The following is a 21,234-nucleotide window of genomic DNA, read 5'->3' on the forward strand; positions in this document are numbered from 1 at the left end:
CCTGGGAAGAGAGAATATCTGGTCACCCTTCCCCCTCCCAGGACAGCATAAAACCCCAGGGATTCTTATGGAAAATCAAACAGTTGTGCCTGCACGGCAAAGTGACGTAACAACCCTCTGCACACCTGTGAACATGGACTAGGCTGAGAAAGAGTCAAAATATAACCAGTTTAGTAAAGTCAGAAAACAAATGAAAAAGGCACAGGGAGGATTAAAAAAAGTACAAGCAGACTGATGGAAATTGCCTGACTTGGCTAGAAGGCAAGGTGCCAGATACAAAGGACACCGTGACTGTACATCCAACCATTGTCTCCAAACAAAGAACAAGGGTGCTTCAGGAGGATTTTTGAGCAGCTCTGAACCTGCTGAACCTCACAGGAGCTTCTGGAGAGTTAAAAATGACCCCCCCCCAAAAAAAAAAAAAAATTTTTTAACAGATGATAGAAGAGAGAGTTCTGGCACCTTTAGGATGCTATGCTGTAATGTGCAAAGGTAAGAAACTGTGCCTGCTGAAATTCCTTCCTGTAAGCATCCTGGATCTCTCTTGACAGGTAGAATGTTCAGGTTAAGGGGAGGAAGCTGAGCAACACTATTTCTGTGGTCATCCAACTCCATGATTTAATGACTGGCAAATGCCAAGGTCATGAAGCAAGGTCGTCGACTGGAATACATGCCAATGCTGGAGAGGTAATCATGTTGTAAGGGGAGTAGCTTGCTATATCAGTTGTATTGTATGTTGTTTGGTATTCCATTGGCATACTCAAGGCAGCTAGCAAAGTTATGATTGCATAAAGCAATCCAGCATAAAATCATAGCATGGATGGTTCTGGACAGGAACACAGAAAGCTAGGATATGCCTTCGGTTGCAGTGGTGTATCTAGGGTGTGCCAAGTATGGACACCTGCACTGGGCACCCTTTGAAGGGGAGCACCACTGAGCAGAAGGAACAGGGGGCAGCCAGATCACACAGCTGCTGTGTTGTGTTGTGTTTTGGCAGTTTCACAATCTGGCTGTCCTCCATTCTTTCTGCTCAGTGGTTCCTACCTTCAAGCCTCCACAGGGGAAGGAATGGGGGGGGGGGGCACAGCCATATGGCAAAGCAGAGGCTTCTCCCAGCATCTCTTTGTCCTTGGGAAGAACCCAGAAATAATGTCACAGTGTCACATGATGTGACATCACTACATCACTGCCACAGGCACAAGGGCCTCTTGGTATGCCACCATTTCCTTACTATCAACTAATGTTTCAATGGCAGCAGAAATTATGGAAAATGAAGACAGTGGCATCCCTGGCTACTGTGGCACCTGGGGACACACCTCTAGTGGTGCCTCCCCCCACCTGGAGTTGCTGCACCCCTATGCTTGCTACCTCCTCCTGAGACATTCTGAGGGTTGGAGAGGTTGTGCACAGCCTTCCCAGCCCTCAGAAGGCCTTTTAAGGCCTCTGGAGTGCCTTTAAACATTACTTCTGGTTTTCATCTGGAAGGGTGTACACGGCCTCTCTGGCCCTGAGAATGCCTGGGGGGGGGAGGCAGTGGGCATGGGTGGCCTAGCTGAGGTGCTGACACCGCATCCCCAACCATGCTACTCAGGATCACTTGTACCTGTGGAAATGTGTCTCCCAGGGCCAGAGAAGTGTCCCCCAGGAACACCACTGAATGGCTGGGCTTGCTCACTGTAATGGAAATGTACAAGATCCCTCAAGGAGATAGGGTATGGTGTCAACAGTGGCCCCTTGCTCTGGCCGGCAAGCATGGGGTTAACACCAGGGCCTTAGATTACAGTGAGTGTGCTGCACAGCTGCAGCCACCAGGTCATTACAGGCAACCAGGTCATTACAGGATAAAAGCAGCACCTGATGAAAGGAGAGTTTGATGGGTAGGAGAAGGAGGAAATCTGGAGGAAGGAAGGAGACTGAGCTGATGGATTAATGGACTGAGGAACTAATGGCTGATGAACTAACTGACTAATGGACAGATGGGTGAATGGACTTCCGAGGATTACTGAAACAGAGACTGCTGGAGACTGGTGTGTGGCTGCCATGTCCAAGAGCTGCTGAGGAGCAAGTTGTTGCTGTGGTGGCTGGAGAAGCTGCTGGCAGGAGTGGGGAGGAAGGAAGACCTCTGTGGGTTGAACAGGCAAGCTATCCTGGTGATGGGGTCCAGCAGTGCAGGACTAGAGCCATTGTTGGGGAAAGAAGGAGAGCTAATTAACTTAAAGTAGGCATAAGTTCTCTAAGTGAACCTGGGATTGGAAATCTGGCAAAACACTCACTAAAAATGTAGGAGGTGGGATTTTTGTACAGATAGTCAGGGCAGGAGGTCTGGTCTAGAGGGTAGAGCCTCCCTTAGCCTGAAGATAACATCAGAAGGTCACCAGTTCAAGGCCACCGGCAGCTCCAGGAATGGCAAGACTTTGAAGCAGCTGACAAGCCAAGCTGAGTTATTCCGCCTGATCTTTGGTGTGAGTGAAGAAGCATCTTGGCTGCCCTCCATGTGAGAGATGGAGCGGCTTGTCAGCCTGCGTGGGAGAACTGGAGGCCAGAAGTGATACCAGACCAGAAAGATCCATCTGAAATGTTGTGTGGTTCTTGCAAGACAGAACCTTTCTGTGACTGTAAAAATCTCCTCCGGGATAAAGTCAGAGGAGTAATCCGATGACCAGAAAGGTGGTATATAAATACCCAGTTATCATCATCATCTTTATATGCTAATTCGCTATCTAAGAATTAGCTTGTCCACAAGGGGCAGAATTGCTACCTTCTGTTGCTACCTGAGGCTCTGTTCTCAGTATCTGCTATGCATAGACCTTCCTGCATAGACCTTCTGCTTTTCAGAGACCTTCCTGAGGCTGTAGGGACCTTCAGCATTGCACCTGTGACCAGCATGGATCCCTTAAAATGCCAGCAAAAGCTTCTGCCAAGCATTTTAAAGGGGTCTGTGCTGGTTGCAGGACCCATTCTGAAGGTCCCTGCACCCTCTGGAAGGACTCTGCAACATTCAGAGATATGTTGGCACTTTCCTGCTGCGCTCTGCTGGATTCTTCTGATGGTAAGGAAGGTAATCCTTTCCCTGCCCTCCGGGTACCCCTTGTACCAAATCCCACTGATCCCATAGGATCAATGGTTTATTACCTGTGAATTTGCTATCCCTCTAGGGTTTCCAGGAACCTAACCCTAGCGGATAAGGAGAGTTGACTGTAACTGGGATTGTGCCAGAATATTTAATAGACTTTGGCCCAGCTTTCCAGCACTGGCATAGCTGCGCCAATGGGACGTGTATTGCATTCTACAGTTGGGTGGCACTCACGGAGGCCTCTTCAAAGTAAGGGAATGTGTATTTCCTTACCTTGGAGGAGCACTGCTTTTATGTTAGTGCTGGAAAGTGGGTTAGGATTGTGCCCTTTGAATGATAACCTGCTTCCTCTGGAAGTTGGTAAGGTAACATAGAACAAGAAATGAAATATGAGAAGAAAGCCCTGAATAAATTCCCTGTGGGCACTTAGACTGCAATCCTATCCACACTTTCCTAGGAGTAAGCCCCATTGACTATAATGGGACTTACTTTTGAGTAGACATGCATAGGATTGGGCTGTAAGTCAAGATAGTAGAATACACAAAGAGTAGAGATTCTGAGGAATATCACTGGGGGGGGGAATGGATGCTTGTTGAAAATGAAAAATCTAATCTGTCACATGAAATCTCAAAATTCATCTGACTCCCCCAAAGAATGTGCCAGGATTATGCCTTCACCCCTATTGCCTGTGGGATGATGGACTTCAACTGCTGGAGGCCATAGGGGGTGATTATGAAGACTGCTCTATTACTAACCAAGGCAAAACAACATCATTGCTGTCTATGGTGATTAAGAAGTCAAACCTCTGGCCTTTCGGATGTCCTGCCAGCAGTTATCTAGGTTGCTGCCTTAGGGTTGGCAACAGCTGTTTATATGACTCCTATACATCATGTCACACCAGACTGGTAGCTATCTCCTCTTATTTCTGAGTCAGCCAGAGGCACCGTAATTGCAAATGAAGCATACAACATTGAAACTCATGTTCAATATTGGGCAGCAGTCCTGATCATTGGGACCCAGGTTCCTGCAGCTTTTAATTGGACATTAACTTGATGAATCAGTCAACTGGTCAGCACAAGGCCTCAGGGAACCCAGTCTTTTTTCAAACTCTTCTCTCCTAGCTGACAGGTGCATGGATGCTGTAACATGGGCTGCTATTGGTTGTTTCAGGAAAAGTCTCCCTTCTCCTTGTACAGTCCCCCCAAACTATAAGGCCAAAGGCAGGCCAGCCCAATTAATACTAGATCTACAAGCTGCAACTCCCCTTCCTTGCCCCGTCTCTTGTTGAATGTTCTGACAAAGGGGTTATTCTTTTTAAGCATTACAAATATGAACATGTGTCTTGTTTATTTATCTGAGATAAACAAGATTTATTATTTGAGATAAATAAATGAGATTTATTTATTTAACTCCCTCCTTTCCAGGTCCAAAAGAAAGTGTTGAAAGCTGCTTACTTAACTAAAATAAACTCAGCAATAAAACAGCATAATAACCATCAACAAACATTACCAAATATATTCAGGAAGGCTATGGAGTAGGGAAAGGCAGCAATCCAGTTGGAGGCTGAATCTAGCTCCCGGAGGTGCCTAATCTGTTCACCAGCCTTTCCCCTGATAAAAAGGGCTCCCTTTGCCACACACACACATTTTTGTGTATTTGATTTTCCCTCAAATCAAGACCTAGACGTGCAGCAAAATGAAATAGTGGAATCTTGGGGAGATAGAGCGGATTGCACCATTTCAGACCATGGGTAGTGGATGCCATTTTTTGGGGAAGCTGGTTCATGTTAAAACCTCCCTGTAATTGAAAAACCAGCTCCTCAGAGAAAGGTTATTCTAGTCCACTTCCTGTTGTCCTTTACTTTTTTATTTCCAATAAGTATAATAATAATGATAACTCGGTATTTATATACCGCCTTTCTGGTCATCGGATTACTCCTCTGACTTTATTCAAGGCAGTTTACATAGGCAGGCATTTCTAAATCCCTCAAGGGGATTTTTACCATCATAGAGGTTCTCTCTTTCAAGAACCAACAACATTTCAGAATGGATCTTCCTGGTTTGGTCTCACTTCTGGCCTCCAGTTCTCCCATGCAAGCTGACAAGCAGCTCCATCTCTCACACGGAGGGCAGCCAAGATGCTTCTTGCTCACACCAAGAGCAGGTGGAATCACTCAGCTGGGCTTGTCAGCTGCTTCAAGGTCTCGCCATTCTCAGCCATTCAGGGAGCTGCCAGTGTCCTCGAACTGGCGACCTTCTAATGTTATCTTCGGGCTAACGGAGGCTCTACCCTCTAGACCAGACCTCCTGCCCAGGTATTGCATGTTCAAGAACATTAAAAAGAAAAGTGAGTTCCCAATGCGTCATCTTAAGTGGTGTAGCCTATTTTGTCATCTCTGAACTCTACCACATCATTCTGCTGCTCTTCTAGACAAGGTATGAAGAAAGAGAGACCAACGCCTCTTTGATGCCTTTGTACTGTAAATTGCAAGAGGACTTTGGTAGAGTTCTCCCTTAATTATATGCCTCAACTACTCATTTGTGAGTCTGGTCAATGCATGCAGCAAAATGAAGTGGTACAGTCCTGAAGTGGCAAAGTGAACTATACTGTTTTGAACTATAAATGGGGGGTACCATTGCTGAATGTTTCCCATTAAAAAATGGTGGTCCCACCTACAGTCCAAAATGGTACGGTCTACTTTGCTGCATCAAAACTGTACCACTTCATTTTGCTGCATGTATAGACCAGACCCATAAATGAATGGTTAAGGCATAAAATTAAGGGAGAAGTCTACCAAAAACCTTCTTGCAGTTCACAGTACAAGGAGAACAATTCCAGCTCAACCTGGCCCACCCCCTGCATTACATTTTTCTACTTCCAAGTGTTTTAAAAGATGGCTGGAGGCTTCCCAAAATGTGACCTCCACCAGCAGTATCCAAACCCAGCTCATGCTTACTCATCTACCACTCCCATTCTCATTCTGCTGGTCCTGTAGCCCGGGCCTGAGACCCAAGCAAAGAAAGCACGTAGTACAGACAGGCTGGTACCAAAGCCTCTTTTTGGATTCATGCTGGAGAGGAGGGGATTCAAGGGCTTTTTGCCTCTACCTTGGCTCCTGTGGGAGTGAGTCAGTGGGCAGAGCCAATGTTGTTGGGCTCCTGCCATTTTGCAATCAAGCTGCTTAATTGGAGCATATTTTAAAGGTCTCACATTGCAGTGTTGGAGCCAGGCCAATGCCAGTCTGAGGGCAGCATTCAGGCTGCATTTTAAAAACTGCTATTTTCATGCCTGGTAGCTGGCTAAGAGACTTTTGCCAACCTGTTATGACGTCGGGAGGGATTTTGGCATTGCTATGATGCAGTGCTATGAGATGTGCCTTTTTATTGTGCTGTAATTAATGCATATTGGCTATTGATTGTTAGAAATGATGGCCTTGTTACTCCTCCCTCCCCCTCCTCTGCCCTCATCCCATAGAATGTTGCTAGGCATTCGAGAGGCAGAGAGCATGTAAGGAGTGTGGGTGAGAGATTGGTTGGGCTGAGTGCCAAATTCTGATAGGAAGACGATGGAGTGATTGAGAGAGCTGCTGCAGAAGGATTTGGGTCAGCTTCCAGATACAGACCGTTCCATATATAGAGAAAGGGATTTTTGATCAACCGAAGGCTTTGGAACATAAGTCTCTGTACATAGAAGAAGGTGGAAAGTGCAGTGTGGCCCCTCAAAATCAGATGTAGCATGGACAGAGATCTGCGTACATCCCTCCAAAGAGGGCTAAGCAATGGGGGCTGGTTCAGGGGGAGCCATAGTGAGGTCCCATCTCTCCTGAGGGTGAGCAGTAGACATGGAATGTTCCTGTCTAAAAGATCAAGAGTGGGTGACTTATACAGCCATTCTAGGAGGAACCACCCCAGGGGTGAATCCAAGGGTTGGTTGGCAACCGTCAGTCTTGAAAGACTATGGTATAAGCCTACAGCACCCAATATTCCCAGGCGCTCTCCCATCCAAGTACTAACCAGGCCTGACCCTGCTTAGCTTCTGAGATCAGACGAGATCGGGCATGTGCAGGGTAACAGTTGGAGCAGAAGTAGAAGACCCACCATCATCCTTCTCCCCAGTCAGGACTGGGTTACAGTTACCTTGGATTTCTGGCCAGCTCTGAGTGAGCGTGGATGCCTGAGAATGGGTTGTGTGTTAAGGAATGGAGCTACTTCATAGTGTGGGCACGGCTTTTTGTAATCGAGCTGCTTTTAATTGGTACTGGTATCTTATCTAGAGTGGATAAGATTCCATTCAACTCTCTCCTTCTGGTTGTTGGAGGGCCCAATCAACCCTCCTCCCCAATCCCTCAGGGCAGGCTCAAATTGAACCTGGGCTTGTTTTGGACCTAGCAACAACCTACAAGGTCATAATAGGCAGAATTTATTCAGAACTGACTCCACTATCTGGGCTTTACAACACTCTATTAAATAAATACCGCTGTAATACTCTCTCTCTCTCTCTCTCTCTCTCTCTCTCTCTCTTACATTCTCAGTATTGCTGTGGCTACTCCAGATAGGAAGCACAATAGTGCCATCTTGTGGTCAGGTTTTCTGGCTTTTTTTTTTAAACACATTCCTGATCAGCAACAGCAGAAGCTGAAATCTTCCACCTGAAGATTTTGCTGATACACATAATTTGAGCAGAAGGTTCAATATAGAAATGCACCCAGTGCCAACACCACGTTGCTGAGGGCCCTGGGACAAAGCCCTGTGTGGCCTCCCCTGGTACCCACCCCTTGATGGTGCAACAGGTCTTACCAATGCCATGACTATTGAGGGTTCAGGGGGCAATCTGGTCAGATGAGTCTTCTGATGAGCTCAAACCCTTGGCCAGTGCCCTACCCGACTGACCTCCGATGGCATCCCTGCCCTCACCACATTTGTGAACGCTGTCAAAACTGGCTTTAGGTGTTTGTAAGAGAAGCTAGCTGTGCACAGTGCTGATTGGCTAGAGTAGTGGTGTGTCACTAACCCCGCTCCACCCTAAAGCAATTTAAAATGTTTTTATAATTGAATTTCTTCTTTTAAAAATGGCGTGTGTGAATATACTTTTAATTGACTGCAGTTTAATCCCCCCTGCTAATGCAGCCACGCCACCGAAGTGCACAGTGCATTCTGCGGGGGGGGGGGGGGGTGTCCTGGAGGACTACTCCAGGTAAGGGAACATTTCTTCCCTTGCCCAGAGGTAAGCCCTTGCTGACTCACTGGGTCTACTGCATCAGTTAGATACCCGGCGCAAGTCCAGGTGGACATGGGAAGGCGAATTGAGGCCAGGAAGGGAGATAGGATATCAACAGTGCCACTGCCATAAATACTGCTCCATCTTGGCCTCAGTCTGCCCTCTTCCCCACCCTGATCTTCTCTGTTTCTGTAGAAGCAACATTTCTGTGTTTCTCTGGAAACACTAGTTGAGGCAGTGCAAGGTCCCATTAGGAATGGGTTGTTCTTGTATGTCCAGTTACTTAAAAAGGAAACATTGGCAGCCTTCCTGAAGCCTTCCTGAAGTAGGTCGGGGAAAGACAGACAAATGTAGCCACCTTATTCAGAGTCAGGTTATTGGCCTATCTAGTTCTGTGCTGACTGCCAGCATCTCTCCAGGTCTCCGACACAGATTCTTCTCAACCTCAGCCTTTTATGTGGGGATGCTGTAGTTTCAACCTGGGACCTTTCTGCATGCAGCCTATGGGCAGTACCCCTGAGCTATGGCCCCTCCTTTAGCTATGTACTCTTGGAGGGGAGAGGGTTGGAATTTATTTGCCATGACAGTGCAATCTTATCTTCAACTCACGCTAGCTGGCCAAGGAAGAGTGCTACAAAATCTGTTATGCTGGTATGGCTCCAAGTTATGCTGGTGTCATGAAGTTATGATAGCATGAAAATGACATTACTCTGGTGTGTGCGCCATGCCAGCGTAAAGGGTGAGGGGGTTGACAGAGCTGGGAAAGAGCAGGGAGTGACCAACATGGCCCAGACCCTATGCTTCCTCAGGGATCATTTCCACCTCCCCTTCAAGTGTAATGTTATACCAACAGAATAGCTGGTGTGACTAATCAAAGCCACGGGAGCTGAGGAAGAGCTCTCCCAGGCACCAAGTCCCCCCCCCTTCACCCTTCTTCTTCACCCAACTATTCAAACTAATTTCTGAGCTTGCATGGTACAGTCATGAAACACACACAATAGCTGGTTCCACACAGGAGTCCTGCAACTTCTGACTTCATATGGCCTCTGATTATCACAACTCTTTCATGTTATCCACTCATGGTCAAAGGAAATGAGATTGATTGACTTGACTACCACCTGCCTATGCCTGAAAAAGGTGTGGGAGATAATGTAGCACATGTATTTACTGTGAAAGTCTTTCCTGCCATTACGGCCGATCAGGAGTCCTGAAAGCGGTTTGTGGTATTATAAAGCAATCATGCAGTAAGCTCAAAACCATTAAACCAATTTGAAAACCTGAATCCAATATTTAGCTACACAATAAGGATACTATTTAAAGCAGGCAGCAGGCAATTACCCAACAGTTCTTGCAATGAGTGCTCTGGGGAAGCCAAAAGGTTTTTAATGTGTCGTAAAAAATCTCACTGGACGGATCCTAATGAGTCCCCTTTGGAGAAAGTTTCCACAGGGCTTGTGCCACTACCAGAAAGGCCCAGCTTCTCTCAACAAGAGTCTTTGCTTCTGATTATTAAGGAAATACAAAGTAGGGCTTCTCCAAATGATTACAATTCATAGAAAGGTTCATACAGAGAAGGTATGCACCTTAAATGTCTTGAGCTCAAGCCGCTTAAGATGTATAGGTAATATCCAACACCTTGAAGTGAGCCGGGAAAGCCACGAGTAGCCAATGGAGCTGGCTGTAGGTGTAGGTGTTGGTGTAACTGGCTCCTAGTGTCTGCTTCTAGCCAGTCATCAGGTAGCTACATTTGTACCAGCAGCAATTTCTGAATCATAGTCAAGTATAGCCCCACACAGAGCATGTTCTCATAGTCAAGCCAGGCTGTTGTCCATGTGTGCAAGTGGCCATATCTTTGGGTTGGAGAGGATCCACGCATCTGACAAGAGATGGCAACAAATGGATCCTGAATATAGACTGTAGCAACGCAATGCTACTTGGGAAGCACCCAGGGCTTAGAACTTTGGTGCCTGAGGGAGAGTGCTAAAAGCAGAAGCACTCTGAGGGTTTGAAAGTTAGAACTAGAGCAGCAAGGAGTCCAAGCAATGAATGAGACACAGCAGACATTCATTCAGAGGGTTGATGCAGGGAGAGCTGAGCTGGAAGTAGGACGGTATGAGATTGAGAGAGAAGTCCATTCTCCCGGCTAGCTTCCTCAGACTTTTATTCATTCTCAAAACACATGATGCAAAACTATGCAATAGGGGAAATTACTGAAGGTTGCTAAGATTATACTGGCTGCCTACTAGCTAGTTCTAGCTTGACCACAATACACATTCCTGAGATATGCGCTTCTTCGTAACATCCTCTGTTTACCGGCTCTGGGTGAAGACTCAGCAACTGGCCCAATCTGGTGTACCTGAGTGGGGGGGGGAGCAGTAGATTTGCCTGCCTGCCGGTTGCCATGTTACCAAGGCTAAGCCCAGCGCCTGTGTATAAACACTACAATAGACAGAATGGTGGTGAAGGTTCTGTAGCTAAAAAGAAAGAGGATGAGACTCTCGTGCAGCATTTCCCATCTGTGGTAGTAATCTGGTGTGTGGTAGATCGTGACCTCATGCTCAGTGCTCTGCCACAAAGCCCACTACCCACTCCATTGTGCTCTGCAGGCCCCAGAATGCCTGCAGAAGCCACTGGAAGTCATGGAAGGAAACTGGATGAAAACCAGAAGTCATTTCTGTGAACTGGAAGTAGCTTCTGGTTGCTTCCACGAGGCATTCTGGGACCTGTGGAGGCCAATGGAGTAAATAGCAGGTCCTGCACAACCCAGAAGAGTCCTCCAGGGCCCCCCAGAAAGTCAGGCATTGCGCACTGGGGTCACAACCCACCACGGAGGATGAGGTGGGTCGTGGCTGGCACAAGTTTGCTCTAGTATAAAAGAGGGACCTATTTGACAGCTACTCATCCAAGACAATGGGCACAATCCTAATCAACTTTCCAGCACTGGCATAGCTGTGTCCATGGGGCATGTGCTGCATCCTGCAATTGGGGGGCAGTCATGGGGGCCTCCTCAAAGTAGGGCAATGTTTGTTCCCTTACCTTGGAGTTGCATTGCCCTTATGTCAGTACTAGAAAGTTGGTTAGGATTGCAGCCAAAGAGACATCACGTAACAAACATTCTACATTAATGTGAAGGTAGAGATGTAAGTATGTTGCGTGGATGGAGTCTCAGGATACTAATTTTTTTTCTCCACTTTAGAGTCTTCTGTCATCAGATCTTAAGGATTTTGTTTTTAGAAAGAAGAGGTGGGAAATGGCCCTGATTTTAACAGGACAGGGGGAGGTTTCGGATGATGCATAATTCCTTTTTATAATCCCACCATGCAGGGAGCAGAGTCATGGATATCTACCAGCCATGATAATAACAATGTTTGTATTTATATCATGGTTTCCAGTGTTTTGAGCACTTCATGACAACTCCCCTGCAATTCCTAAAAACTGAAAATGGAAAAATTGCACGTGGAAAGGGTGGGCATATGCATGTTTGTGTATGGGTGTTAAGCCACTCAGCACTTTGAGGCCATAAAATTAAGCAATACAATAATGACGGCAGAACACAAAGACATAAATAATCCCTAGTCTCTGTGTCTCCATCTTTGAAACTGAACTCTCAGCTGTCATTTCATTCCTCCCTTCTGGCTTGTCTTCCCCATATTCTAGAGGCTGTTAACCCCTGCAGGGCTGGAGCAAATTGACCCCATTCTGTCCCACTGACCTCTCTGTTTAGAAGGGCCAGTCTAAGGATTTTTGCAATCCTAGGTAAATTGAACATCCTGACACAATTCTGTCACATATGTGGAGCATCATAAGAATAGCCAGGGCTAACTCTGCCATGCAGGAAGGTGTTGTGAGCAGATTTGTGGGACTGGCAGGTTTGAAGGCGTCTTCCCTCCTCCCCTCACTTGCTTCTGCTGGTAGAGGAGAGGTAGCTCTAGCTCAGTGTTTCTCAAACAGTGGTACGGGTACCACCAATGGTACTTGAGATGCTGTCTGGTGGTACTCGAAGGACCCCTGCCACCCAGCAGCAAGACCAGGAATGTGACACAACAAACAGCAGTAGGAGGCTTGGCTTGGTGGGCAGAACCCCAAAACATGCTTTTCTGTGCCCAAAAAGCTCCCTGTCCACCCTGAGCCTCTTACTGGTGTTTGTTGCATCCTATCTGGCCCCCCAACCCAGAAATCAGTGGCAGCAATGTCTTTGCCAGTTGCATCCAATGGTACTTTGAATAGGTGGACCATGTGAAGTCAGTTGCGAACCTTCCATTGTAGTTCATGGGGCAAATGCCCTGTGTGCAAGGCTGTAGAATCCCGCCGAAGCCTCGCTCCCAACAAGGTCAGAAACTGCTTCCAGTTTCCTGGCAGCACAGTTTATAGTGTTGGGGAACCTCAGAGAGGCTTTGCCAACGTAGCCTTGGGTCGCGCAAGGCTACATGAGCCTCAAGTGGGGGGGTGTGGTTTTGCTCACAGGGGGCAGTGACAACCCACAGCGGCGCCATTGTGGACCTTTGCCTAGGGTGTGGGACTGGGGTGGTCCGCCACTGTGTGAAGTGGTACAGCGGAGAACAAACATTGAGAAACACTGCTCTAGCCCAACACTCCATAGGACTCACCTACTTCTCAAAATGGATCATGCAAGCTGCCCAATGCTGTAATAGCAGCTTCTACCAGCAGGTTCAAAAACTGCTTGTGTCCTCCATAGCTCAGCATCCTTGAACTGTTGCCCACCTCTGCCATCCAGCTTAGTAGAGAAGCATGGCAGAAGTGTTCTATGCAGCCCCTGCTCCCCCTTGTCCAACCATCTATTAGGCCTGGCAGCCACATAGCCCAATCTAAGCAGCCAGCTACAGGGATAGAGGATGCATGTGTTTGTGTGGGAGGAAATGAAAAGGTGGCATTTGGAACTCTGCTTCAGGCACCAAGACGACTTGGGCCACTGCTGAGAATAGCCCATTACGTGATCATGATGCAACCAGATACTATTTTCTCACGTTCATTTTTACATCTGATATCTCTCATGACTTTCCTTCCCTCCCTTTACAAGCGTGCCTAGATGGGGCAGCTGCTGAAGATCAGAAGACCTTTGAATCTGTCCTCTGGGATGCAGGAGATACATAAATATCAGAGATTATTTTTCCAAACGATTCCAAACAATTATTTTTCCAATGATTATTTGTCGTTTTTCTGCTCACAACACAGACCTCTATGGTCTTTGCCTCTTGCGATGTCACTGCTGGATTCTGGGAGACTCTTCCAGGTTCTGCAACTCCGTTTCTAGGGTAATTGACCATTTGTTACTACTGACAATTGCCCTAGAAACAGAGCCACAGAACCTGAAAGAGATTTTCAGCAATTTTCAGTCGCCGTGATCCAAACTCCCGTGGCACACCCGCAGACCTTTTGCAACCCACCAATCTGCCATGGCACTCTGATTTAAAATTGCTGATATTGTGACTCCGCTGATGAGCCATTATGCTGTCCCTGTTGGTCTCCTCCTAAACTGCAGGCAGTAGTTCTTTCCAAGATATTTCCAAAGGTGAAGCAGGCATCCCTGGAACTATGGCATTTCAAGTAACTGGTTTGCCTCTGCAGTTAGGCCAGGCAAACCAGTTACTTGAAATGCTTAGGGCTGCCACTTTTCTTCTTTGCATGGCTCCTGTGCCTTTAAGAGCCCATAGAAGCAGAAATTCAAGAGGTGTGGTTTTATTTCCTTGAGCAGGGAAATAACAGCAATGGAAAGCACTTCATTTCTATTGAATTTCTGCCCATCTTGTAAGCAGTCAAGTCAAGCCACAGGTGCCTTGCCAGGGACAAGGTGGCTGTTTATTCATGCCTTCCTTACTGATTGTGCAGGAACCTAACTGCCAGTAATATACATGGATTTTTTGCTTGCAGCAGGGGGCCTTGCTGCTGCTTTAACAAGAGGGGATCAGCTGCTTCTTCATCTACCACCAACCTCCAAAACAGTCAGAGTGTAGGATTTTAATGCCTGGGAAGAGAAAGTGGGCCACCCTCTGTGACTGCGCTCAAAAGAGTTGTTAGTCCATTCTCAGTTGGCATTAGTCATAGAGCCATCCAAAGTTAAAAGAGACCTTTTTTAAAGAAGCAGGAACACTACACATATCAAAGTAGTTACTTTCTTGTGTGGGGGACACCTCCCTCCCCCCTCCCTCCTCCCCTCTGGTTTTCACATGGAGGACCAACTGCAGATTTCAAAATAAGACTGCTGTTAAATCAGAGCTGAGGTCTGGCAGTCATGCCGCTTGGATTTAGACACGAATCCTTAGACAGCAAGATTGATTCGGACTGGGCTTGCAGTATCTACTTCTTACTAAATGCCTGCCAGGAGTGCAGGAAACAGAAGGTAAATAAAGAAGAACCAGAAGGATAAAGCAGAAAATAGTCATCAGAGCACCCATTCTCCAGCTCCTTTTTTGTCCCAGCTGTAGCACATCAAAGCCAGAAAGCAAGCTGCTTCCTCAAAACGAGTGGCAGCCTTGGAGCCTTGGAGCCTCACCCCGGGGGTTGTGTTGTCACCTGCTTCACTCATAACCATTATTCTTGTATTCTCTACATCTGCCTCTGCAAATGGAAACATCTTCTCTAGTTTAGCACTGGTGCCCACTGCTACAGGAAGGCAAAAACCCAGTTTGCATCAGACAATACGTAGAATACATAGAAGACACATAAACAGCTTTCCATCTTGTTTGTTTATTTCTTTAAACCAGGGGGTGTCTTTTTCAGCATGAGGGCCTCATGTGCACCTGACACAGTGTCGAGGGTCTGAAAATAAATAAGTAATAAATACAGGGAAGACCTATGTGCTGGGAGTTTGATTGAATACAGTGAATGGGTGGAAGTGGAAGGAGGAGGGGAGCAGAGGGCAAAATTGACTTGCACAGGAAAAGGGATTTTGAAAAAGCCTTAAGCAACCTACAACGCAAATCTCAAACTTTTTTTGTCTCAGTTTCTGTTTTAATCCTGTTTTAATCCTATCCAAATGTCCAGCAGTGGCATAGCGGTGCCAATGGGGCATGTGCTACATCCTGCAGTTTGGTGGCACTCACCGACGCCTCCTCAAAGTAAGGGAATGTTTGTTCCCTTACCTCGGAGCTGCATTGCCCTTATGTCCTTGCTGGAAAGTTGGTTAGAATTGTGCCCTAACATTATAGTTATATACATATTTCAGGTCTCTCCGCATATTCAGGTTGGTATATTCCTCATTCAGCCACTAGAGGTGCTGAATGCACTGCAACGTAATGGAATAATTTCTTTCCATTACAGGACATTACATTCAACACTTCTAGTGGCTGAATGCAGTATATACCTGGAGGTGAGTCTTTGTGCAGTGCAATCCTGAGCTGCACTTGGGCTGGTGCAAGTCCAAGGATACCCATAGGCACAAGGGTGGCAGACCCGGAGGTAAGGGGAAAAGTTTCCCCTTACCTATGGCTGAGCCGCTGTGGGCACCTATCCTGCGCTGGATACAGCACAAGCCTCTTGGCTTGCCTGTTCCAGTGCAGGGTAGGATTGCACCCTGAGTTATTTTTAGCCCTGAGAGGCTGGGGAACCTGCCTCAGGGGCCAGATCAAACCCTCCCAAGGACTGGTTTTGGCCCCCAGGCCAGGGTTTGGACAATCTTGATTTAAACTAAAAGCAACTGCAGGAAGCTGCCAGTTTCAGCCGAGGAACAATAGCAAGGCTGCTAAACCCTTTGGCCTTACCATTTGTCCACTCCGAATTGCCTTCCCCAAATTATTTTTCTTCCCTTATTTATTAATTATTATTATTATTATTATTATTATTATTATTATTATTAACAACAGTCCACTTCCACTTGTGAAGCATCGGGGAACCCTGTGGACAGCCGCGTAGGGCTCCCTGCACCCCCGGGAGGCTGCAGGAGGCTCTGATAAGTGTACCCAAGCCCCTGCAGCCCCCTGAGTGGCACAACCCTGGGGATCACCCCGCTGCCTCCCCCCACCCCCTCAAGAACTTACTGTGGCTTTCAAACTCCCTAGGAGTTTGAAACTCCTTTGACTATTGGAGGCTTTTTTCCTTTCCATCTGACAGCTGCTTGGAATCTAGCAGCTGTGAAGAGCAAAGCAATCAGCTCCTAAGAGGTGATACTTCCTCTTGTTCCATGTAAACCCATAGAATTAATATGGGGTCAGATGAAATAGCATTCCCTATTACCTCTTTAAAATGCCTTATGATCATTGCTCAAAGCTGTTGCATCCTGAGACTAGCCCACCAACAGCATTCCTTTTTAAAGATATTACTGGAGTGATGTGGGATCAACCTAGAATCTCTTCTTCTGCAGTTGTATTTTTACATTTGGTCTTTTTTCTTAATATGCCTTCACATCATCCTTTTTCTTTTATTGCAGCTTTTACCACAGTGACATCACTAAAAAAAAATGCGACAACTAGTCAGGTCATCTGTGGTTCTCTCCAAAAGGTTGCTGCCTTCAGCATGGATGCTGGTGATTTCTGTATATATTTAGCCTTCTCTGATTTCTCCAGTGCAGGGAGAGACTGAGAACAAACAGAGCTTCTCTTAACATATCAGTCGCTCTCAAGATAACCCAAGAACTCACAAAGAGCTGGAAAGACGTGACTGCTCTCACGTAGGCAACAGGCAGGAGGTGATGCAGTTATGGATTCCGGCCCAGTAGTTTTCCAGTTCTATGAGGATGCAATTGGCTAAACCAGGGATCTCCAAACCCTGGCCCAGGGGCCAGATGTGGCCCACAGCAAGTCTCTTTCCGACCTGCAGCCAAACTCTTGTCCCTGAAAGCCTCTGGCCCACTCAACTGAACATGACCAGAACTGTGCTCTGATTGTGCCTGGAGGGTGTTCTGAAGGCCAAAGAGGTTGAATGAATGAGCCCATTCATTCATCTAAGTTCCATCTCTAATTTATTTATTTAAATTTTATATTTTTCTGGCCCTCCACACCACGCCAGATATTTGATGTGGCCCTCTGGCCAAAAAGTTTGGAAACTCCTGGGCTAAACTGAAATCAGCTTGGATACTTTGTTCAGTTTTTCTATCTATCTGTCCATCACATTTTTATACCACCTTCCTCCAAGAACCTCAGAGTGGTCTACATAATGTCTTCCCTCCTTTTGTCCTCACAACAACCTTGTGATTGGCCCAAGGTCATCCAGGAAACTTCTTGGCTGAGTGGAAATTTGTACCTAGATCTTCCAGTTCTAAGTCCAATGCCCAGACCATTACTCCATCCTGGCTCTCACTATTCTGGCTCTCAGATTCAGTAATAGGTAGGCAGTTAAGGGTGGACACTGCATAAGTTTCTAAAATTATGAACATTGTGAGATATCTTTATTAGAAGGGAGAGTGATCCTGTGAAACTGATCAGCAGAGAAGATATATGATGTGACCTTATACTGGATCAGAGCACTGGCTCAGTGTTATTGATACTGCTGACAAGTAACAGCCTTCCAGGGTTTGAGGTGGGGATCTTTCCCTAGAGAAATCAGTTATCTGACCTGGGACATTCTGTATGCAAAGCATTGCGCTACAGCTGTCTTCTCCAGTGCGCTTGAAACAGATAAAACGAAGTACATCTTCACACAGTTCATTAGTAAGTGATGAACTTCACTCCCACAAAATGTGCTTTGTTTTGGTTGTCTTGTTTCAACTGGTCAGTTAATTGATCTGCTTCTTTGGCAAGTTCTCTTTGGCTCCCTCAACACAGAGTAATGGGAGAACTGGCCTTTAAGCCTTGCTTCAGCATGAAGGTGGTTTCTATTTCCACTTGACATTTCATGTGTTGAGACTCATACACAACATTGCCAATGCATTCAAGTCTGCAGTCCATGAGTGGGAGGACACTTTCTTTCTCCCCTTTCAAGGGTAGAAAAGGCTGCTCAGCTGAGCCAGTGCATCCTGTACCCCACTTTTCCTGACTCCTTAGTTGTGCAGCATGTGGGGGCACCCAAAAGCTAATTGAGATGGAGAAGAGAATCTTATTTTCAATGCTATCTTTATGACCTTGAGAGAATCTCTTATCTGGCTTTTTGCCCATCCATGACTCAGTATTAGAACTATTGCAGTGTGTTAAACTAATATCCAAATGGACTGGAGCCATACTTTGGGTCATTTGTTTACAAGCTTATGACAAGCCCCATGCATTAATTTTATTGCTAGGGTAACTTGCAGTGGGTTCAGACCAGGTGAGGCAGTGCCGTGTGATCACTGTGGCAGTATTAGTGGTACTGGTACTACTAGTTGAAATGCACTAAGGGTCCAATCCTAACCAACATTCCAGTGCTGATGCAGCCATGCCAATGCAGGCAGTCATGAAGGCCTTCTCAAGGTAAGGGAAAGTTTGTCCCTTACCTCGGGGCTGCATTATGGCGGCATCAGCACTGGAAAGTTGAATAAAATTGGGTCCTTAGACTCATGATTAATCCAGCCCTGAGCTTGTTTGGCTAGGAAAGGACCCAGAATTGCATGATCAACAACTGATCTCCACTGAACTTCTGGAAGCAACCTTCCCCCTCCATAACATACAAGACCCTTATCCATACATGGCTGGTCTCCCACTCCAACTGACAAGAGCAACTGTTGTAGATGCAGAATTTAGCCACACGCACACCCCAAGCCTTGTATCCAGAAGCAGAACTATATTATGTGAAGCCCACTGTTGTAAGCTTTTATTTAAAGTACTGTTTCTCTGGCACCTTCAAGGGGCTCACGAAACACATGTAACACTGTGACAAAACCTGCCATCACTCAGTAATGACTAGAACAGGGGTGTCAAACATAAGGCCCAGGGGCCGGATGCGGCCCACAGAAACTTTTTATCCGGCCCTCAGGCTGTCAGCTGCTGAGCAGTGCTGGAGGAGTTACTGCTGAATTGGGCTCTCCCATATCTCAAAATATTATCAAGATTTGCATATTTTCTCTTCTGCCATTTGCAGCTAATGAATTCCTAAGTGAGAAAAAGTTTTTGGTTATGACCTGTTTAATGACATCACTGCCTGCCTAATGACATCACTTCTGGCCCTCAGAAGGCATCATGAATGCTATTCGGCCCTCTATATGAAACGAGTTTGACACCCCAAGACTAGAAGATTGGAATATACAAAATAGGTAAGTATATGCCTTTATTCAGTCTAGTCAGTGTAAGTATGCGAATTTTCACTAAAAGTGAAAGTGTTTTAGAGATCGGATTCTTTCTTTCTTTCTTTCTGGATTTTGCTCTCTTGGGTGTGGAGACAAAGCTGAAAAGATTTTGGTTATGTTGGTTGAAAGTGTATAAACCAAGCTGGGTTTTGGCCCAGACTTCCTATGATGAGGGCTTCTGTGCCCTGCTCAATTCCTTCTTGCAGAAAAAATGCTGTTGGTGTAATGCTGTGATTAACAGCTGAATCCTGTGATCAGGCTGCATTGCCAGAACTAGTGCAGTTCAACCTACAGCATTGCAAAAAGCATGTATCCAGGCTATTGTCAGAAACAGCAAGCAGTGTCAGTGGCCTGGAGCCCTAGGTGCCAGTAGGTCAGGCTGTAGGCAGGAAGTGTGAGGGAGTGGGAAGACTGGAGGTATAACTGGAGGGGAAATGGAAGGAACCAGAGGCAGGGAGGGGGGTGGATCCGGCAGCAATGGTGCACACTGGATGTTATCCCTTTGTTTTAAACCTCCTTACCCCTTTTATCTCCTCAGATATGTCACCAAAATAGGTGGCATATGTCCAGGGTGACCTGCAGGCAGCCCCAGGGCTTACACAGAGAGAAGTAATAAGAATTTTTACTTACCTCCCATTTGCCCTTGGGTCCCGCCCACCGTTGGATGCAGTGTGCCTCTTGGTGTGGCTCCATCAGTGCTGGTGATGGGTGATAGGATTGGGGCTGGAGGGAATGAACCAGCACATATGCCACATCCAATCTAACTTCACTCTCCAGGTGACCTTAGACAGGCTCCGCCTAATCCTGTCTATTACAGAGGAAAATAATGCTGGCCCACTTTACGAGGCTAAGAACATGTAAGTGATGTGCTTGGAGCTTTTATAGGAACAGATGAAGCTGCCTCATACTGAGTCAGACCACCAACCTGGTTTCGTTTACATTGACTGGCAATTGCTCTCCTGGATCTCAGATAGGAATCTTTTGCATTATGTGCAACTTGACCTTTTTAACTGGAGATAGGAAGGATTGAACTTGGAATCCTCAGCGTGCATGAAAGCATGTGCTCTGCCACCAAGCTGCAGCCCCTCCCCTGAAAGAAGGCAAGTCCTGTATAAATCTTTATTATCAGCTGGCCAACTGCTTACCTCTGCCTAATCTCCATGTCTGTCTCACCTTCTATCCCCCTCCTTTTTGCCTCTCCATTTGCTGGAAATGTACAGTCCTTAATGAATAAAGAATGTGGTTTTATGGCACAGAGCATGCGCATCTAAGGAGGACTGGATTTCTGCACCTTTCATAGTTTTGGAGAGCTTTCCCCAGCTTTGGAGAGCAGTGACTTTAAACCAGGTTGCGGGAGCTAGTGATTTCCCAGCCTGCTAACGGACTCAATCCTTGCCTGTAACCTCTGTTGTTCAAGCTACAGAGAACTACCATCTAACCTCAGCCTTTTGCTGCAGTTCCTGATCTGCAGGAACCCTTCTCCATTCTTGTATTTCACTACCCCAGCTTTCCTCTTTTCTCTTTTCTTTCCTGATACCCTAACCCTCCCGCCCCATTTTCTGGCTCCAGTTTCCTTGGGTCTTTTTCCATGTCTTTTTCTCCCCCATCTTTTTCCTTTGTGCCTGCACCGCAATAAACGTTTGTTGTTCCTTTCACTCTTGCCTCCCTCTTTCACTTCCCACCAAACCATTAAGCTGTAAGCGTAGGGTAGGCAGTCTGGTCTAAACTCCAGAGGGTAGAGCCTCCATTTGCCTGAAGATAACATCCACAAGGTCGCCAGTTCGAGGCCACCGGC

General features: G+C 46.5%; 1 long non-coding RNA gene across 1 annotated transcript in view; it reads right to left on the reverse strand.

The window, feature by feature from the left end:
• LOC136657632 (uncharacterized) overlaps nucleotides 1-20,948 on the reverse strand; it is a 61,834-nt gene extending 40,886 nt beyond the window's left edge. The window contains exon 1 of the long non-coding RNA XR_010794762.1: nucleotides 20,070-20,948. This is a non-coding gene — a long non-coding RNA (uncharacterized lncRNA). The remainder of the gene's footprint in view (nucleotides 1-20,069) is intronic.
• Between the last annotated feature and the right edge of the window lie 286 nt (nucleotides 20,949-21,234).

Source organism: Tiliqua scincoides, chromosome 7 (assembly GCF_035046505.1).
Source record: "Tiliqua scincoides isolate rTilSci1 chromosome 7, rTilSci1.hap2, whole genome shotgun sequence".
NCBI lineage: Eukaryota > Metazoa > Chordata > Lepidosauria > Squamata > Scincidae > Tiliqua > Tiliqua scincoides.